Source organism: Talpa occidentalis, unplaced genomic scaffold (genome assembly GCF_014898055.3).
Source record: "Talpa occidentalis isolate TD23 unplaced genomic scaffold, MPIMG_talOcc4v2.1 talOcc4.2, whole genome shotgun sequence".
In the NCBI taxonomy this organism is placed as follows: Eukaryota; Metazoa; Chordata; class Mammalia; order Eulipotyphla; family Talpidae; genus Talpa; species Talpa occidentalis.
This window is the reverse complement of record NW_023602073.1, coordinates 99493557-99514952: the sequence shown is the minus strand read 5'-3', so window position 1 is coordinate 99514952 and position 21396 is coordinate 99493557. Positions and strand designations below refer to the sequence as shown.

The window sequence follows — 21396 nt, the reverse complement described above, 5'->3', positions numbered from 1 at the left end:
GACCTTATGCTGAGGAGTCAAATTAACCTCCTTGGTCTGAATGCTAATTTCAACACTTAATGGTTATATGGCTTGGGTAAAGAAAGTTTTTTAATCTCTCTTAGCATTACTGTCTGGGTATAAAAGTAGTGTATACCCTAATAGGTAATTATTTGCATTAAATCAATCTATTGAAATGAATTAACAGAAAGTATTTAGTAGTTCATGAAACATGGTATGCATTTAATAATTATTAGATATAACTCTGATTTTCTATCTTATTATTAAATATTCAGTTGCAAAATAAGTAATACCCTGATTTATTTTAAAAGAACATGGGATCATTTTATGACCTTTTTCTAAATACACAACATTCAATAAACACAGTTACTGAAATAATGTTCTAGCAATATCTACAAGTGTTATGAACTGCTTAAATTAGTTTTGCAAAAGAAATGACATGGTTCTCTGTAGTTATTTATGTTTTTTTTTTTTTTAAAGATTGATTTATTTATTCATACAAGCACTGGGCACAGTCAGAAGTGCGGGATGGTGAGAGAATTCACCAGAGCCAGAGCAGGGAGCAGAACAGGCAGAAGGACCAAAGTACACTGCTGAGAGAGCCAGTGGGCGGCAGGAGAGGTCTGTTTGTCATGTGGGACCCTCGCCCGGTGGCCCGGGAGCAGCCGGGGATCGAACCAGCAGTGTAGAGGCTGCGGGCAGCTTTACAACCCGGCTCTCAACCACTGCGCCACCAGGGAGGCCCTATTTATGCTTTTGAGAGGGATGAAGATTGTAGAGGATTATTGAATTTTTTGTATTACCATTTCCTTATTTTATTGCTACAAATTAATAGCATTTGTTGACTAAATCCTCTATATATTGCTAACAGAGATACTTTACCAGAAAAGAAGAAAAAAAAAAGTGTTTAGAGAGACAAGTTCAGTTAACATTTTCCAAAGTATATTGGAAATAAAAAATAAACATTTAGAAGCAGGTAACATAATATAAAATATCTGTTGATGAGTGACTTAGAATTCCAATATCCATCAGCACTGAAACTTCCACCATTGCTTCTAAGAACATTAACTTTCATTATACCAGAACTTGATTTTAATTTTTTAAACTATGAAGAAAAGGTATTTGCTGTTCCTCAATTTCTTACCTTGTATTCAGTGAAACAAATTGGATAAATATTTTATGGCTCTTTGTAGAATATATTTATTGATATTTAAAAGTTCTTAATCTTTTCAAAATTACTTTATTTCCTAATTGCATACATCTGCATATATCTGTCATACAAATTGAATGCATTTGCATGTAAAAATAACTTTAACAATAGAAAATTTAGAGTAAGTCTGAAGTGAAGAGACTGGCTCATTTTTGTCCTTATCTTTTCTTCAATAGGAACTTTAGTAAAAATAAAAAAAAATCAAGTAGGAATTTGCACCATCTGCAAAGTGAAAGTAAAGATTTCCTACAATTATATTTCTTCATAATCTGAGTGAGGATTTATGGCTTGATTTTTATTATGTGGTTCAAAGCCCTTTGGAAACATATAAAAACAAATATAAAAGGTTATTTTCTTATAAGAATTATAATAAAAATTATTAATTCTTACAGTGACCTTTATTGTAAAAATTACTGATTTTTTCAGCTAGCAGGTATATATGTAAAACTTACTTTAAGCCAGCACATTCCTTAGCATTAAGACAGCAAAGTACATGTTCCCTGTTCTTACAGCATATTTGCACTGGGTAAGTGAAGGGGTATTCAATTAGTAACCTGTAAGTAAAAGTAATTTCAGAGTGTGGTTAGCTTTATGAAGAAACTAACATTGAATAAGTTTGAAGGAGAAAAATATTTTTAGATTCATAGTGATCAATATGATTTAGATTGAGATCTCAGATCTAAGAAATGAAAGATTCTACTAGATCAAGATCCAGGGTGGAGTAGTATTCAAAGCAACAAGAGATGTTTGTAGTGTCTGAGTCACAGAAAGAAGATAATGTGGTTAAAATGTGGATACCTAGACAAAATAATTGATGATCAGGTCTTCCAAAAACCTGTAGGGTTTTTTATTGTATGGTTTGCAGCAGCATACACTATGTGGAATTCGCTTTTTAAGATGACTAGTTTCCCATTTCAAAATGATTATATTGAAGAAAGGGGGAGTAAGGGAGTCCTTTATAGTTGTGCAGTTAAAGAAGGATAGTGATTTAACCTATGGAAATTAAAATGAGTAGAGGTAAGTCAACAGATATAAACTCTAATTTGAATAGGATCCGGAGTAAACTGAATATCAAAATCTGAGTTAGACAGAGGAATCAACTATGACCCCTCCTTTATTTTTTAAACATCTTTGTAATTGATATTATCAATTACTGAGGTTAGGAGAAAGAGTTTGGAGGAATTAGTGTACTCATTGTATTAAGAATATTCTTTATCATCACTGTCTCCATTTTATATTCTTCACCTTGTTTAAAATGATGTTGCCTTGCATAGATTAATATATGTTCTTAGTTTCCAGTACTAAGAATATCTGGAAAGAGAAAGTTCTCTAAAGAAATTTCTGATAGGGAAACCATTGAAGCATTCTTTTTAAGACTTAACTATCAGCTCAAACAATTTAGAGAAATTTTAGTTTTAATAGATATTCATATTGGTAGACACTAAGAACATGCATTAATAACAGAACTCTTGAGAGTGAAACAGTCAACAGTAACAATACATTAAATAAGTAAAACAAAAATTAGAAACCTCATGCACAATTTGATTTAAATCATGGTCTTATTCTGGCTGTCTATTGGTACATTGCTAATTAACCTAAATTTAGCAACTTAAAATGACAGTAATCATTAATTTTATCCACAAATCTTCATTTTTTTGGAGGGCTCAACAGGAATAGCTCCTGCGCTAATACACACAGCATCAGCTAGGATGCATGGCGTGAGGCTGGAAGATTCATTTCCAAGGTGGATCACTTCTATAAATGGAAGATGATGTTGCCTCTCAGCTGGGAGCTCCATGGAAATGTCATTGGGGTGCCTCAGTTCCTTGTCAGTGAACTTCTCCATAGTTATGTTTGTGCTTCCTCACAAACTGGCCACTGATTTCAATCAGCCAAGTATTTGAAGAGAACTGAAAGGAAGCAACAAAGCTTAAAACTTAGCCCCAGAAATCCCCAAACAATCCTAAAGTACTCTATTGACAAACTGATTCACTGAGGCCAGCTTAGATTCAACTGAAAGGGAATGAGATTTCACCTCTCTAAAACAAGAATTTTGTGGTTATTTTTGACCTATCATAATTGTAGTCCACTTTAAATAAATGAATACATTGTAACATATATTTTGCTCATCTTCCTTATACTAATTCCTGTTAAGGACATTTCCAATGAATTTTACATGGGCTCTAATAAATATGCCTATATTGCAGTAAAGATCTGGAAAAGGAAATCCATACATGTGGATAAACGATAAGCTCAATTGCAGGTGATTATGATAAACCAAGTTTTCAAGTAGAATTTCCATTACAATGATTCAATGCTAGAAAACAAATTGAAATGCCAAATAATGTTCAGTTGAGTTGTGTCCTTAGATAACATTTTTCTAATTGCAGTTCTTGCTTTAGAGAACAGCAATTAGAAAATTACATATGCCGAGAAAAGAGGCCCAGAAAAGGCCTTGAGATTCTGGCTCACTATTGTTAATGAAGTCATACAATCTGTCTTTACTTATTAGGGTTTTTAGCAAAGAACAGCTGAAAAGTAAGGCCCATTTAAAATGAAATTACAGAAAGGCAAAAAAGACTTTGATAAATTCATTTGAAAGAGTAGTATTTTTTCACCTGTTCATGTGGTGAACATCTGTGGTTTTTTGGCAATTCGTGTTCCCACTCTAAAAGAGTCTCCTAGTTCAAAGACTCATCCTCTCTTGTATCCATTTGTTTGAAGTGTGTCCTTGAATCTCTTAAACTATGGATAGCCAAATGATTTTGGTATGTGGAATATAGATTCATTACAAATTGAATTTCAGGAGTGGGCATTTTATCTTGTCTGTCACTACCTGCTTATACTTTTAACCAGTTTGTTTGACTGCTTAGCTTTACAGTTAAGTAGAAATGCCACTTTCACAGGCAAAACAATAGTGCAATAGAAGTGTGTTTTCCCACAAATTTTCACATGAAAAGAAATGAAAAAAATGGTGCTATTGTTAAGATATTATTGATAGATAAAAGACAAGCCATGCATTTGGATATAGTAAGGTTCTCTGATATACGTAAATGAAAATGATCACACTACCTAATTTTGGAAGTTACCAGTAGTGAAATGCAACTTGCTCTTTGCAAGTTAGTTTTAGAAATATATTTAAAATTCCCCCATTCAAGTTATGAATAAAACAAAATATTACAATGTTTAACAAAGCATATAAAACAGTTCCCATATAAGGGATAGATAGAACTATTATGATAATATTAGCTTAATAAATCCCAGGTATTACTAATTACATAAGAATATTCCAGTCAAGGTTATTAGCTTTTACCAAATCTTGGTGTAATCACAGCGTTAGGGATCTGGCAAAATGTATTTAAAAACAATCTTAGAATTTCTGTGTGTTCTAATGAATAATTATTCACCTGCATTAGAAATACTGATTCCATCTTGAATGTTTTTTATTTGTACCTGCTAAGAAATTTCAAGGGTCTTATTATTATTATATATACATTTATTTAATTGTTTCACTTTTTCTTTCCCAAATTAATATCATTCCTCAGAATTTTCCTACATGAATATTTAAAATATTTCTCTTTCATGGAAAGGCCACAATGTATTTAGAGATATTTAAAATAAGAAAATAAAGATCAAAAACTCAGGTAGTTGAGTAATCATAGATATTTAACCAACCATTTGGCTAATCTTATTTCTGGGACTTAAATGCATCATGTTGTTTCCTCTTTTATTATCCTGAACATTTTAACAGAGAGATAGGCAATGCAATTGTTAAGGTGATTTTATTATTTTATTGGGAATACTAATATATTTTGATATATGACACTGGAATTGTAGTAGATGATCTTTTTATTTTTTTGTGAGAAAAGCTAAGCCTTTAAAATTTTCATCTCTAAGACAGGAAAATATGGTTGTTTTGTATGACTCAGTGTTTACTATTTAGTATTTGCATTGACAATTGATTTTCACATGTAGAAATATTTACCTAAGGTACTTCACCCTATTAAGCCATTAATGAAGATTATTGCATTGTAGTATGATGACTTATTATCTTCTAAATCATCTATAGAAACATTAATTTAAAAGCTGAAACTATAATACAATTAAACATTTTCTAACATACATATTTTAATTATGTTCCCCCTTGAAAGTAATAACAATAATAATAACTATAAGTTATAATGGTGATTTTTATACTATAAGTATAATGGTGATTTTTAACATTTATTGATCAATTAATGTGTAAATTAATGTTCTAAGAAACTTATATTACCTCATTTAAAACACAAAATCCATGATGTGTGCCTGCTATCAGTATCAAATTCAATTGACAGAACTCAGTGAAATTACAGAAAGTTTAAGATACTTTCTCATGACCACACAACTTGTAAATATCAGAGGTAAGATTTGAACCCATGAAGTCTGATCCCAACTTATGCAATTTAGATCTCTTGATTGTATTAGTGAGGAGCATGTCATCTCCTTTAAAAATTTTATTTTTCAGATTTGATAATAGGCAATTACAAAGGCTTTACTAGGCTGGCCTCACAGGGGTAATATTCCTTCCCCACCCTCCGCCAAGTCCTCTGTGTGCTCAGGCATGCACACTCACAAATGGATACACACAGCCAGTATATTACAGTCTTTCAAGGAAGATGCAGTGAAGGACTTGGGGATTCAGGCTCCCTTGGCCAGTCATACTCTTTTAAACATTTCCATTTCTAATCTAGTCACCTCATTCTATGGATCTTTTTTTTTTTTTTTTTTTTTTTTTTTTTAAATATTAAATTTTATTTTTATATTCCCCCATACAATTGCAAACGCCCCATGCTGACCCCAATCCTTCCCCTCCCGCCCCCCACCCCCAAAAAGTGTCTCTGGTTCATAGTTTTTTTGTTGATTTTGATTTTCACTTTCTTATATTCATTTTCCTGGTCCCTTATTTAAGTTTTCTAGATTCCTGCTATGAGTGAGACCATCCGGTATTTTTCTTTTTCTTTTTGGCTTATTTCGCTGAGCATGATCCCTTCCAGTGCCATCCATGTTGCTGCAAATTGCATGTGTTTATCTTTTTTGAATGCTGAGTAATATTCCATGGTATATATGTACCACATCTTCTTGATCCAGTCATCTATTTTTGGGCATTTGGGTTGTTTCCAAAGCTTAGCTATTGTAAACAGTGCTGCTATAAACATAGGAGTGCAGGTGCTCTTTGGAATTGATGTTTCTGTGTCCTTTGGGTAAATACCTAGGAGTGGAATTGCTGGATCATATGGAAGCTCTATGTTTAGTAGGTCCAGAAATCTCCACACAGCTCTCCATAGTGGTTGGACCAGTTTGCACTCCCACCAACAGTGCACAAGAGTTCCTTTTTCTCCACATCCTCGCCAACATTTGTTGTTGCTAGTTTTTTTAATATGTGCCATTCTCACTGGTGTGAGATGGTATCTCATGGTAGTTTTGATTTGCATTTCCCTGATTACAAGTGATGTTGAACATTTTTTCATATGTCTGTTGGCCATTTGCATTTCCTCTTCAGAGAAGTTTCTTTTTAGCTCTTCTGCCCATTTTTTGACTGGATTATTTTCTTTGTTGTTGCTGAGTCTCATCAGCTCTTTGCAGATTTTTGTGATCAGTCCTTTATCATTAGTGTTGGGTGCAAAAATGTTCTCCCAGTTGGTGGGGTTTCTCTTTGTTTTTGTTATTGTCTCTTTTGCTGTGCAGAAGCTCTTTAATTTGATGTAGTCCCAGCTGTTTATCTTTGCCTTCACTATCACTGCTTTGGGTGATGTGTCTGTAAAGATGTCTTTGATGTGCAAATCCCGTAGTGTTTCGCCTATATTTCCTTCTATGTATTTTATGGTTTCAGGTCTTATGTCTAGTTCTTTAATCCATTTTGAGTTGATTTTTGTGTATGGTGTGAGGTAGTGGTCAAGCTTCATTCTTTTGCATGTAGCGACCCAGTTTTCCCAGCACCATTTATTGAACAAACTTTCTTTGCTCCAATGCATAGTCTTTGCTCCTTTGTCAAAGATTAGTTGACCATAAATCTGTGGGTTTATTTCTGGATTTTCTATTCGATTCCATTGGTCTGTATGTCTGTTCTTGTTCCAATACCATGCAGTTTTGATGATTATGGCTTTGTAGTATAGTTTGAAGTCTGGGAGTGTGATGCCTCCATTTCCTTCTTTTTTTTTCAGTAGAGCTTTGGCTATTCGGGGTTTTTGGTGATTCCATATGAATTTCATCAATAATTGTTCTATTTCTTTGAAGAATGCCATTGAGATTTTGATTGGAATAGCATTGAATCTGTATATTGCTTTTGGGAGGATGGCCATTTTAATAATGTTTATTCTTCCAATCCATGAGCAGGGGATGTCTTTCCATTTCTTTGTGTCTTCTTCTATTTCTTTTAACAGTGTTTTATAGTTTTCTTTGTATAGGTCCTTTACCTCTTTTGTTAGATTTATTCCCAAATATTTGATTTTTTTTGTTTCGATAATAAAAGGGGTGGTTTTTTTGATTTCTTCTTCTTCAGATTTATTGTTTGTGTATAGGAAGGCTACTGACTTTTGCGTGTTGATTTTGTATCCTGCCACTTTACTGAATTGATTGATGAGTTGAATTAGTTTTTCTGTGGAGATTTTGGGGTTCTCTATGTATATTATCATATCATCTGCAAATAGTGATAGTTTGACTTCTTCTTTTCCTATTTGGATTCCTTGGATGTCTTTCTCTTGTCTTATTGCTCTGGCTAGGACTTCCAGTATTATATTGAAAAGCAGTGGTGAGAGTGGACATCCTTGTCTTGTTCCAGATCTTAATGGAATTGCTTTCAGCTTTTCACCATTGAGAATGATACTGGCTGTTGGCTTGTCATAGATGGCCTTTATGATGTTGAGGTATGTTCCTTGTATCCCAAGAATTTCAAGGGCTTTTATCATGAATGGGTGTTGCACTTTGTCGAAAGCTTTCTCAGCATCTATTGATATTATCATATGGTTTTTATATTTCTTTTTGTTGATGTGTTGGATAACGTTGATTGATTTTCGGATGTTAAACCATCCTTGTGCCCCTGGAATGAATCCAACTTGGTCGTGGTGAATTATCTTATGGATACATTGTTGGATTCTGATAGCTAAAATTTTATTGAGGATTTTTGCATCAGTGTTCATTAGGGAGATTGGCCTATAGTTTTCCTTTTTTGTGTTGTCCTTATTCGGTTTTGGTATTAGTGTAATATTGGCTTCATAGAACGTGTTTGGTATTGTCCCTTCCTTCTCAATTTTTTGGAAGAGTTTGTGAAGGATAGGCACTAATTCGTCTCTGAATGTTTGGTAGAATTCATTTGTAAATCCATCAGGTCCTGGGCTTTTGTTTTTGGGGAGGTTTTTAATTACCATTTCAATTTCGCTGCTTGTAATTGGTCTGTTTAGGTGTTCTATTTCTTCTTTATCTAGCTTTGGGTGATTGTAGAGTTGTAGGAATTTGTCCATCTCCTCTAGATTGTTGAACTTGTTTCCATATAACTGTTCATAGTAGTTACTGATTATTCTTTTGATTTCTGCTGTGTCCGTTGTGATTTCTCCTCTTTCATTTATGATTCTGTGTATTTGTGCTTTCTCCCTTTTTTCATTTGTGAGCCTGGCTAGGGGTTTGTCTATTTTATTTATTTTTTCAAAGAACCAGCTCTTGGTTTCATTGATCTTTTGGATTGTTTTTTTAGTTTCAATTTCATTTATTTCTGCTTTGGTTTTTATTATTTCTTTTCTTCTACTGGTTCTGGGGTTTTTTTGTTGTTCTTTTTCTAGATCTTTGAGCTTCGAGATTAGGTTGTTTCTTTGAGTTCTTTCTTGTTTTTTGATGTGAGCTTCTATTGCTATATATTTTCCTCTTATTACTGCTTTTGCTGCATCCCATACATTTAGGATATTGGTGTCCTCCTTGTCATTCAATTCAAAGAATTTTTTAATTTCTTCTTTGATCTCCTCGTTAGTCCAGTGGTCTTCCAGTAGTGTGGCTTTTAATCTCCATGAGGTAGGATAGTTCCTTGCCTTCTTTTTATGATTTATTTCTAGTTTGATGCCTTCGTGGTCAGAAAAGATGGTTGGTATGATTTCAATCTTGGTGTATCTGTTGATGTTTGTCTTGTGCCCCAGTATGTGATCGATCCTGGAGAATGATCCGTGTGCGCTTGAGAAAAATGTGTACTCCGTTTTTTTTGGGTTTAGTGTTCTATAGATGTCTGTTAAGCCCAAATGCTCTAGGTCCTTATTTAGAGCTTTAGTTTCTTTACTTATTTTTTGTCTTGTTGATCTATCCATTGTTGATAGTGGTGTGTTGAAGTCTCCCACTACATATGTGTTTTCTCTGATGTCTGTTTTCAGAGAGGACAACAGTTGTCTGATATATTTTGGTGCTCTTTCGTTTGGTGAGTATATGTTAATGAGTGTTATTTCTTCTTGAAGTATTGTCCCCTTAATCATAATGTAGTGACCATTGGGGTCTCTTTTTATTTTTTTGAGTTTGAAGTCTGTTTTATCTGATATAAGTATAGCTGTTCCTGCTTTCTTTTTTGGCCCATTTGCTTGTAGGATTGTTTTCCATCCTTTGACTTTGAGCCTATTTTTATCTTTTGTAGCTAAATGTGTTTCCTGGAGACAGCAAAAGGTTGGGTTTTGTTTCTTAATCCAGGCTGCAACTCTGTGTCTTTTTATTGAAGAGTTTAGTCCATTTACATTTAGAGTTAATATTGATATGTTAGCATCTGTATTTGCCATTATGTTTGTCTTTCCTTTGATTTTATTTATTTATTCTTTTAATAACTTTTTTTTTTTTTTGGTCTTCTTTCGTTGTTATTCGTCCCTCTGAGGTTCTGGCTTTAGGATTCCTTGTAGTATTTTTTGGAGTGGGGGTTTAGTCGCAATGAAATTCCGGAGTTTCTCTTTGTCTGGGAAGGTCCATATTCTTTCTTCATGGAGGAAAGAGAGCTTTGCGGGATAGAGTATTCTTGGTTGGCATCTGTTTTCTTGGAGTCTGTTGACTATGTCCCTCCACTCTCTCCTTGCCCGTAGTGTTTCTTCAGAGAAGTCTGATGTCAGCCTGATTGGTTTTCCTTTGAATGTTATCTGTTTCTTCCCTCTTGTCAGCTTCATTATTTTTTCCTTGTCCTGGATTCTTGGGAGCTTTACTATTATGTGTCTTGCTGTGTTTTTCCTTTCGTCGTGGAAGTTTGGTGTTCTTCTTGCTTCTTGTATATCAATTTTCAGCTCCTTCTTCTCATTTGGGAAGTTCTCTTCAATTATATCCATGAATATTTTCTCTGTTCCTACATCTCTCTCCTCTCCTTCTGGAATTCCTATAACTCTTATATTTCCTTTCCTCATGGAGTCAGATAGTTCCCGAAGTCTTTCTTCATTCTTTTTCCTTCGTACTTCTCTTTCCTTTTCTGTTTTGGTTCTTTTTATTTCTGTGTCTTCAAGATTACTTATTCGTTCTTCCATTTCATCTATTCTGCTTTCATTGCTTTTCCCAGAGTTCTTTAGTTCCTCCATTAATTCTTTGATCTCCTGCATTTCTCTTACTTCCCTCTTTAGGGACTCAATTTCCTTCTTCTGATCTATCACTTTTTTAATCATGGCAATTTTAAATTCTCTTTCTGGAAGGCTCAGAAGTTCTTCCAAGTTGCTGTCGTTGCAATCTGGGGAGTGGTTTTCTTTTTGTGGTGTGCTTCTTTCCTGAGGAGTTGTTAGGTTGCGTGTGGTTCTTCTACTCCCTACTGTCTGTTTTCTAATTTGTCGTATGCGTTGGGACACTGTGTTGCTCGGACTGACTGACATCTTGGGTGAACTTCTCCGCTCCCCTCTGGCTCTTCCAGGAGCCATCTCTGTCTTCTGGGGGAGCTTTCTGCTGGTGTTAGGCAGTTTTTACTGAAGAAATGTCCCTGTTCTCAAATGGCGAAGCGGGGTGCAGTCCCTGCGCCTCCGGTTTCAGGCACACTCTTCTGCGCCCCCGGTCTGCCCCGGACGTGGGTGCCTGCTCCCTCTGTGGGCTCAGACTGCTGGTCGGAAGGGGCCTGGCGTGGAATAACTTCCCGGCTGGCCACTGGGTCCTCCAGAAACCTTCTGCCCTTTTCAAGCAGACTTAAGAAATGTCCTGTTTTATAGGGTGTTAGTGACTTTTTTTTTCCTGGTCGCTAGGTGGCGCCAGAGATCTCTCCTATTGTCCTTGGGGGGCTGTTTTTCGCCTCCCCCCACCCCGTGGGACAGAGAACAGAGCGGGAATGGTAGGGTACACCTCAACAGCTTTGGGGTGCTGTGTCTGCCTTGTGCCCCACCGTCGTGGAGAAACCACGCCCCGAATTTTCGTGCCCTGGGTCTCAGTTCAAAGCCCTCAGGTCCAGGACGCGGGCTGTAGCCCAGTTCAGTGGCGCGGGAATGGCGCCTTTTGCACCCGGCTCCAGTGCCTGTGCGCCTGGTTCCTGCTTACTCAGGGAGGGACCTTCACCTCAGTGAGGACCTCCGTGCGTCTCCCCGCAAGCCTAGGTCGTCTCCCCGCAAGCCTAGGTCGCAGGCGCGGGGACCTGGGCAGCCGCGATCCCGGTCTGCACTTGCTTTTCAAGCGCGCCAGGCGCGCCGCGTTTCCCGCGCAGGCTTACCGGCAGCCCGGGCTGTGTGCGCGTCTCCCGGGGTCTTTGTTCTTCTCTAATGGCGCCCGGAGCCGTTCGCTCGCCGCCGCGGCGGATCCTGCAGGGTTCGCCTCAGCTCCCGTTCACGGGGTGTGGTGGCTGCAATAGTTCCTTTCCGCTCACAGTCCCGCTTGCTGCGTCGTTTGTTCTTGTTGGTTGTTTTGGTTTGTTGTTTCCTCCTCTCTGCCGGTCGGAGAGTGCCGCCTCTGTGGGCGGGGGAGGGGAGCAGGGTTCTGCGCTTCCCTCCCTTCTAGTCCTCTTTTATGGCCACTTTCTTCTTCGGGCAGTTCGCTGGTGTCACCCGTTTATCTTCCGTGTCCCAGTTCTCACTGGGACCTGCCGCTTTTCCTCCCTATTCACTTTTTTTAATGGGAGATCTTACTCGCAGCGTCTCCTCGCAGCCATGTTGCTCCGCCCCCCCCTCAAGAAAACCTCTATGGATCTTTTTATTTGAGGCTTTGGGTAGAGATCGTTGGGCACTTCTGCTGAGGTCTTATTGTTGATAATAGAATAGAAAGGGAAAATCTCAGACAATTTTCCCTACTTTGATATATTTATCTAGTACTTTTCCAAACCTTACTTTCTTCCTTTATCCTCCCTCTGGGCTCAGGATCCAAAAATACTTCTAAAGTCTTTGTTCAGGGCTCACTCAATAATGAGACTCCCCCACCTCTAAGCTGTGATCACCTATCTAACCCTCAAGTGGAAACATTTCCATGGGAGAAAATGGAAGTGGGAGATAGCACTTTCTCCAGCTTAGTTTATTGATTATCTCACAGTAGCAAGTGATTAAATGCTTAACTGTCAGTTTTGGCTTATTTAATGGGCTCCTCTCACACTTGGCAGCTCAACAGAACTCCAAACAGTACTTACTACAGTCACTATTTTGGTATAATATGGTTTGCATTTCAGAAAGAGCATTCACATTGTAATATGAAGAAGTGATTCGGACAGAATAAAACTAAGAGTATTTGCAGAAATCTAAATGACACCTGATGCTGTCAGAGATTAGGTTAACACAGTATGATGGAGAAAAATAGACATATTCAAGCCACATATAATGGAATCAGCAGAACAACTTGGTGATTGATTAAAGATACGAGTGTGAGGATGAAGGAGAGATTAAGAATATGTTTTACCAAAATTCATGTTAAAATTGTAGACTCCTGTACCTTAGAATAAGACTGTATTTGGAGATAGAATCTTCAGCTAATTTAAAATAATGATACTAGGTGTAGTCCCTAATCTAAATAGACCAGTTTGCAAAGAAAAGGAAATTTGAAAATAGAGGAAAGATTCCTTGAAAACACAGTAAAAAGTCACTTATAAGACAAGGAGAGAGAACTCAGACAAGCCCACTCTGCCAACACTTTGATCTTTTAATTTCTGTCTTCCAGAATGTGCTGTTTAAGCCACCTAATGGTAGTGCTTTATTATGTCAATAATAATGTAGGGCGATGTCCAATATTTTAAGCTAAGAAACTGATTTTTGGTAGTGCTCTCTGATACATGAGCATTTATGAAGAAGGTTTTTTTTAGTAAAGAGGAGCCAGAGTTTAGAATTTCAGTTGAGTGTGTGATATCATTGTACTTTCAAATTGAGAAACCATACATACAACTTAATATTTGGGTATGAGAGTGAGTCATGAAAATCTAGAATGTCATTTAAACATTATACAAAAGGTGGAACAGTCATATCTATAAACTTGGTTATAACTTTGTAAACTTATGGTCCTATATTTCTATTCCTTTGTAGTGCTATTGAGAATTTTTTTGTGAAGGGGTAAAGGTAAAGCTAATGTCAGTACTTGAAGTGTTTTGTAAGGTGAATAAAAATAAAATGTTTATAACTTAAGACCAAAGTCAACTGAAGAAGTCTGTGATGTGTAAGGAGTTAATCTTCATTTGATTCTGCCTAGATTTTCAAAGGATAATGAAGTAAGTTTTAAAGTCCAAAGGGCATAGTTAAGAACAAGGTCCTAAAAAATTTGATAAAAACTTGAAGTCCACTCAATGTCAGTTTATAGAATTTTTGCAGTTCCATTTATTGACATATTACCTCTGACTTTCATTACAAGAGAACAATAGGAATTCAGTCAGAGAAGCTAATGTCAGCAGATTGGAAATCACACCATCAAGGGTAAATAAATCTGGGTATTGTTTTGTGGTAGCAGTGGTGTGTAGGCTGGCTATGGAGCTATAGAAACCAAAAAAAAAAAAAAAAAAAAAATTTGCACTCACGTTAGGAGAAGCATCTTAGGGTACTTTGGCTTGCAGTGGCAAAGGGCTAAAAGACAGAAAGGAAATTTTTAACCTCCCTTCCACACATTGACACATATGAAAAGACCAATTCATATACTGGGGGAATAGCACAACCCAGTACCCTTATAATTCCACACCAGGAAAGATGACCTTTTGATTTTATCTAAGTGTTTGCTTATGATCTTTGATTTGAGAAAACCAGTTTTCTCAAAGTTAATTTAACTTTGTATTCAAATTAATAAATTATTTTCAATATATATGACCCAAATTTGATAGTCTCTGAAGTTTTGAATTCTCTTTCCTAATTGTGATGATGACAGAATTTTGAGGTGCTGATAGACTTTTGCAGTGGACACAGCTAAAAGATTTAATTTCTAAAAGCAGAACATAAAAATCATCAAAATTTCTGTAAGTTCTTTCCTGAAGTCTATGGAAAACATCATGCACTTCTGTTTACTTTTTTGAACATATAAAATAGACTATTGTAAACCATGATGTGGAAAAACACACTCAGCAATGGTAAAGATTTTTCAGAATTAGCCTCACCAGAAGTCTACAACTTCTCAAGTTGTTGGAGTGCTGCTTAAAAATATCAAACTGCAAAGATGCACTTCTAGAAATTATAAGTAATTTGTGCATCAAACAATATGTACAATAGTACTATACAGTAAATTGGACCAGCTGCCTTTGCCTACCATTACAGCTGGTTGCAAAGTATATAATTTATGTTTTCTGCAGTAGAAAGTGGGAAGGTTTTTTAAAACTGTGTTCATGCTTTTATAGAGTCTTTTCCTGTTTTATTTTTTTTTAACCATTGTAAGCTCCAAAGAGGTGGTATTTTGCCATTATGTTTAATGTTAATTCATTCCTATTTTAGTTGAAGGGTCTATGAAAGCTCTTTGCCTATGACCTCTGGTTCTCTTCTAAATGGGTGATTTAGGCACATTTATCTTCATCCTTTTCTTAAAATATTACTTTTATGTTAAAAGGAATTGGCAATAACAAGTAAAAGTATATTGATAACAAATAATTGACTTAAAATTCAGTAAATAGCATGTATTCCTCTAAAAAGTTAAACATGTTTTCTGTTGATAAACAGAAAGTTTCAGAATGAACTTCACAGTTTTTTTTTGCTATTCCTTAGTTGTGTACATTATTGTTGAATAACATTTAAACAGTATGAAGTACACTTATATTTTAATCATTGGCTTCCTCTGTATATAATGGACTCAAAGTCTGGGGAAAATATTAGATGTAGAATGATTGTTTAGAAAAATAGTCTCTGACAAATTCGTGTTAATTTTTTTCACTACCATATATTCTTAATATGATTTGAAAAATAAAAGAAAATGTACATTAATAGCTATAATATCTAGTAGGTAAGACAGTTGTACTGAATGTTTCAGTTTTCTCACTCTAAATTTTCTCTATTGGAAAGGATAAGAAGAGAGAAATTTGATCATTTTATTTTCTTACAGAATAGAGTGTTCTAAAGAGACTTAATTTTGAGATTTAATATATCTATACATTTTGAATCTATAAAATATTAAAATGATTAAATGTTTTGACTTTGGTTGTAGGATTTACTTTTCTAAAAAAGATTGAAATTATATTGGTTAACTATTATAAATCAACATCATGAATATTACATTATCTTCACCACTAAAAATCTAATTCCATCCTTCACCATATAATTAAAACCTTTATTTACTTAACCCTCCTCTCTTCCTTTCTACTAGCCACTAATTTGGCTGAATGTTATAGTCAGGATGTTTATTTTTGCTTTATTTAGTTCACCTTTTTTTCTTTATATATTACATATGAATTAAATCATAGGGTGTTTGTCATTCTTCACTTGATTTATTCCAGTAAGCATAATACCCTATATGTCCATCCATATTATCTCAAATGGCAGTTCATCCTTTATATAGTCAAGTAGTATTCCATTGGGCATATATGCATTTACTTTATCCAGTCATCTGTGTATGGGCATATAGGTTGACTTTTTTAATTCAATAGTGTCATGAGAAAAAAAAAATACATAGATTTGTATCTAATGAAATATTATGGCTTATGAAATTATAGTGATAATTTTAGATTTTTAATAATTTGACATAATTAACATACATAATTTCAATTGCGTAGTGTAAACATTCAGATTTTTCAAATATATGCAAATTTGTACTCAGAGTATGGTTAACATAATTTTAGATAGATCTTATCCCTTAATTAATCTATTAATATCATTTAATCCAAGTGATATGACTTATGGGTGATAAGTGAAATGAAACAAAAATGAAATGAAAAATGAAAAAAAGGTGACCTAACTGACTTGAGTATAATTCTTAATAATACATATTTTTTGAAAGTAAAATGTAAATTGCACTTATACAGCTAATAAAATTATGTGAAGAATATTTGTAAATTATTTTTTGGTTATTTCACTCACTTATCTGGCTTTATGATCAGTTAGGGAAAAGAAATACACTCTCAAGAAAAACTTACATCTATAAATAGATAGCTGGATAGACAGACAGACAGACAGACCGACAGACTGACCAACGTATATATACCAATCCAAGTAGCAGGCTCTGAATATATGTAAAGGAAGAGATTCTAGGTCTACTTTGGATAAAAAGAAAACAATTTTTTTTTTGCCCTCAAGAAAAAAGGAGTGAGGTTACTCTTTTGAAAAGTTACCTACTACGTGACCTTTCTCTGATCCTTAGCATTCTACCTGTTAAGACTGTAGTAATGAATGAGCAACTCCAGTTTCCAGTAGCCTAATTTAACAGGTAAACAAAGGGAAGAAGACAAAAGTTAAAGTGAACACTTGGGAAATTCTTTTAGTTCATTTTTGAATAATAGTCTTTACATGTTTGTATATAATTATATAATTTTACCCACCTAATTCTATGAATTTTAAATACTATGCTCAACATTTGAAAATAAAATAATCACTAAATAGGATCTCAGAAAGAAAATGTAAATAACTGAAATTCAGCTCCTGGTCTCATTTAAACATTCAGAAATAAATATATAAATTTAGTCAAAAAATTATGATTTTTTCCCCCATGTTTGCATCTCTGACTACAGATTCTCTAGGTCTGATTTTAACTTTATTTAAAGAGATGATGCCCTCAACATGGTTATCCTTTTTGAGTTTGTTACAGTTATATCAGCTATAATATGGTGATAATTTTCACTCTTCATCTTGATGATGGAGAATATTAGAAATAATAGCTTTTATGAGACTAGTAGACACCTATTTATTATACTATGTATACTACATTTATAATCCCTGATTATACATTGCTGCTCTGTGTCTGTGTCAGTGAAAGAACAATTGATCCAATTCAGACAAAGAACCTTAGAATTCTCAACAGAGCAAAAGAAACTCTCACTCATTGCTGTTGGCAATTCAAATGGTGTAGCCACTTTGGAAGACAGTTTAATAGTTTTTACAGAACAAAACATACATTGAAAGCATACAGCTTTGCAATTCTGCTCTTTGGTATTTAACCAAATGAATTGAAACCTTATGTCCACACAGAAACCTGTCCACGTTTATGGCGACTTTCTTAATTATTTCTAAAACTTGGAAGCAACCAAGATGTCCTCCAATAGGAGAATGTATAAATAAAATTGTGGAACATCCAGAAAATAAAGTATAATTCATTGCTAAAAGGTTATCAGCCTACAAGCTATGCAAAGACTTAAATGAATATTGATGATTGAATGGAGTCTATCAGAAAAGGTCACGTAAGGTATGTTTCCAATTCTTTAACATTCAGGAAAAGGCAAAATTATGGAGAGAGTAAAAAGTTCAGTGGTAGCCAGGGTTTTATGGTGGTGAAAGTGATTTATAAGCTTAACACAGGATTTTTCATACAATGAAAATAGTGTGTAGTTATCATAATGGCACTTATATGTCTTTATAATCTTGCCCAAATCTGTAGAATGTCAAATACCAACAGTTAATTGCAATGTAAATTATGGAGTTTTAGTGATTATAATGTGTCAATATAGGTTCACTTTGTTAGGGGTGTTGATAATGGGGTGGCTATGAATATGTAAGTACTGATGATATATGGAAATCTCTACTCTCAGTTTTGCAGTCCACCTTAATCTGCTCTAACAACATTATCTTAATTAAAAAAAAATACTGTTATGCATTTGTGTGTGCCTATCTTCTTGATTTTCCATTCTGTTCCAGATCTATGTTTCTGTTTCTTCATCAATATCACATCTTCTCTATTATTGTAGTTATATTTTGACTTAACTTAAGTAGACTGATTCTTACCACTTATTTTTCTTTTTCAAAATTGCTACCAAATATCTACCAAAACTTCTTCTGATGTCAATTTTAGATTGGGTCTGAAAGCCATCTCCAAATCAAGCAAAATCTTCTATGATAATTGTTCAAACAATTGTTAAAAATGAGACTTGACTTTTTTTTAGGAAATATATGTTTGTTCCTTCCATTAAATTATAAACTTCAGGGGAGGGGGGGCCTTTAATATCTATCCATATGTTCCTGAAGTCTAGTTTGGGGCAAAAGAAGATACTCAGTAAATCTTTGCTTAATGAGTTATGTTAGCATTATTAATTTTAGCAGGTCACATTACACTCTCAAAATTTACTTTCAAAAACATTCACTATTTGGGCCTCCCCGGTGGTGCAACGGGTTGAGTGCAGCGCTGTGAAGCTGTTTGCAGCCTCTGCAATGCAGGTTAGATTCCCAGCTGACCAGGGAGAAACCCACAGGTGTGGCAGACCTCTCCTGCCTCGCTCCCTACTCCCCTCAGCAGTGTCTTTGTTTTGTCTGCCTGTTCTGCTCCCCACTCTCTGGTGAATTCTCTCACCCTCCAGCACCTCTGACCTATACCCCAGTTTGTGTATAAATAAATAAAATCTTTTAAAAAATTACTACTCAAAATAATGCCATCTTTAAAAAACTTGATTCATATTTCTTTTTTCCATAGTGATATTTTCACATATTACTTTAGGTATATTAGAAAATGCCTCTATTTGGCTCAAAGTTAATTCCATGAGACCATTAAAACTCAAGTTTTGTTTGTTGTATGTAAACTTTTGAAGAAATTGGTGGACATTATGCTTGATTATTAATTTGCATTTATGAATTTATGTTGACAGTTCAGATCAAGGAACAGTTGGGTATAAATCCCAATATAAGAATATTATCCCAATATTTTTATGTAAACCTAAAAATATCATTACTCTTCTACAAATTTCTTCATACCTTTTTAAAATTAAAAATGCCTTTATAAAACTATGTTAGTCATTTTTTTTCCCACCAGTTCAAAAACAATCCACAAATCATGCGTAACTAAAATTGCTCTATCACATTTTTTTATTATAGGCTACAAATCTCCATATGTACTTTTTCTTACCATTAGTAATATCCTTCTGCTTTTTTCTACTCTTGTGCATTCTTCTAAAACTTTCTTTTAATGAAAATTCCTTTCTGACAAAATTTACCTGTTGAATTCTCTTTACTTTGTGTATAGTGCTTAGTTGGTTGTATCATTTAATGAGGAATGAATATCATTTCTCTTGACAGTGCTTTTATTTCCATTTAACCTGACTTAAGTATTAAACATGTATTTTTTTTTTCTTTTGTATTCCTTTCATATGTGTTATATTTGCTCTTAGCTGTAGATTCCTGGAAATCTACAGAATATAAATAAATGCTTATGATTTGATTTGAATATATTAATAATCTCAGAAAACAGAAAATGGTCATTTGCAGCTCAAAGACTGTACTTTAAAAGCCTTTTACATTATCTTTCTGCTTTTTTTAGCTTGAGACTATTGCCTAAATAGCTATTCAGAGTATTTCTATTGTAATGAATATTCACATGATCAGATCATATGATAATTAAGAACTTAACTCTCTGGTAGCTCTTTGAGAACAAACTCAAAGGTTTGATATGCCATTCTTATACCCTCTATGACTAGAATTAATTATTTATTTTTTCTACTATACATTCATAGTGCACATAGTAACATTATTTTATCTTATTTTAATAAAATTGTATAATGTGATATAAAATTAGTCAAATCTCTCTTTGAGAGAGAATTTCAGTAAACATGCATTTTTGAGAAGTGTGTCTTTCCTTGTTGTGAGGATGAAATTAAACAATATATTTAAATCACTTTGTTACATGGTAAACATATGATAACTGTTACTTATTATTAATGGTGTATTTTAAAAAGTGGATTTTTTTGTTTACAAATGACTACACTGTGTAAACGATTACAAGTGTTTGCAAAAATGTTGCATGTTACTTCAGGTTATTCTTATTATTACTACTATATGGCTATCCTAGAACAAGGTTATAATACCTGGAAACTTTCATGACAGGTGAACAAAAGCTAAATTTTGAGGGTCCTTTTTCATTAGAAATACTTGTGATGTTATAATGCTTAATGTATTTTTCAGTAATGTAAAATATTCATATAGAGTATTTTTAAGTATTGAATTTGTTTCCTTTTCTAACAATGTGCTGCCTATGTTTCTAAAATACATGTTCACATTCAGTTTTAGCAAATTCTGATTCTATGCAGACTGCTACAATCATTGTAACACTACCATCCTAGAATAATTTGCATCACCAATGCTGTCACACTGATCTGTTAAAAAATAGTCTGATTCTCTTTGATCAAATTTCAGTAAACATTCTGCTCTTCTGTGCAGTGTATCTTGTTGGCTTCCGCTTATCTCCTGGGCATGATTTTAGTTAGAGGGCAAGCCTTAGGGAAAGAGCTTTGAAAGATCCTTTAAAGAACAAATTGTCTTTCTGCCTTGGCAGCAGTCAGCTCGTCTTTGGTTTAATCTTAACGAAATTGATACTCATATTTCTGAAGGTTATGTGAAAATTTACATCATGGCTGTTCTAACTTAATTTTATTGTTTGTCATCCCTCTAGGTTAGTATGGACCCCAAGTGATTTCAGAAAATTGAAATAGTGAAATAATACCAATTGAAAAAATGATTGCTACTTATAGAGTATTAATCTGTGGAGTTCAAACTCATTAATCTATATCACCTCCCTTAGAGAGAGCAGGAAACACATATGACAATGCAGTTGAGAGGTCAGATTGAAAAAAAAATCAAGTGATATTAAAGAACTGCTATGTTACATAATAAATCAAAGGGGAGTTAAAAAGATTGCTAAATTTCTAGTTTGCCTAATAAAGGATAGTGACATTC

The 21396-nt window shown here is 34.4% G+C and overlaps 2 long non-coding RNA genes across 2 annotated transcripts in view; both read left to right on the top strand.

Annotated features, from left to right (window-relative positions):
- The window catches only part of LOC129146491 (uncharacterized), a 473759-nt gene that overhangs the window by 58860 nt on the left and 393503 nt on the right, over nucleotides 1-21396 (top strand). The window lies entirely within an intron of this gene.
- Nucleotides 1-21396, top strand: part of LOC129146492 (uncharacterized) — an 84942-nt gene that overhangs the window by 37640 nt on the left and 25906 nt on the right. The window contains exon 2 of the long non-coding RNA XR_008553289.1: nucleotides 17713-17926. This is a non-coding gene — a long non-coding RNA (uncharacterized LOC129146492). The remainder of the gene's footprint in view (nucleotides 1-17712; nucleotides 17927-21396) is intronic.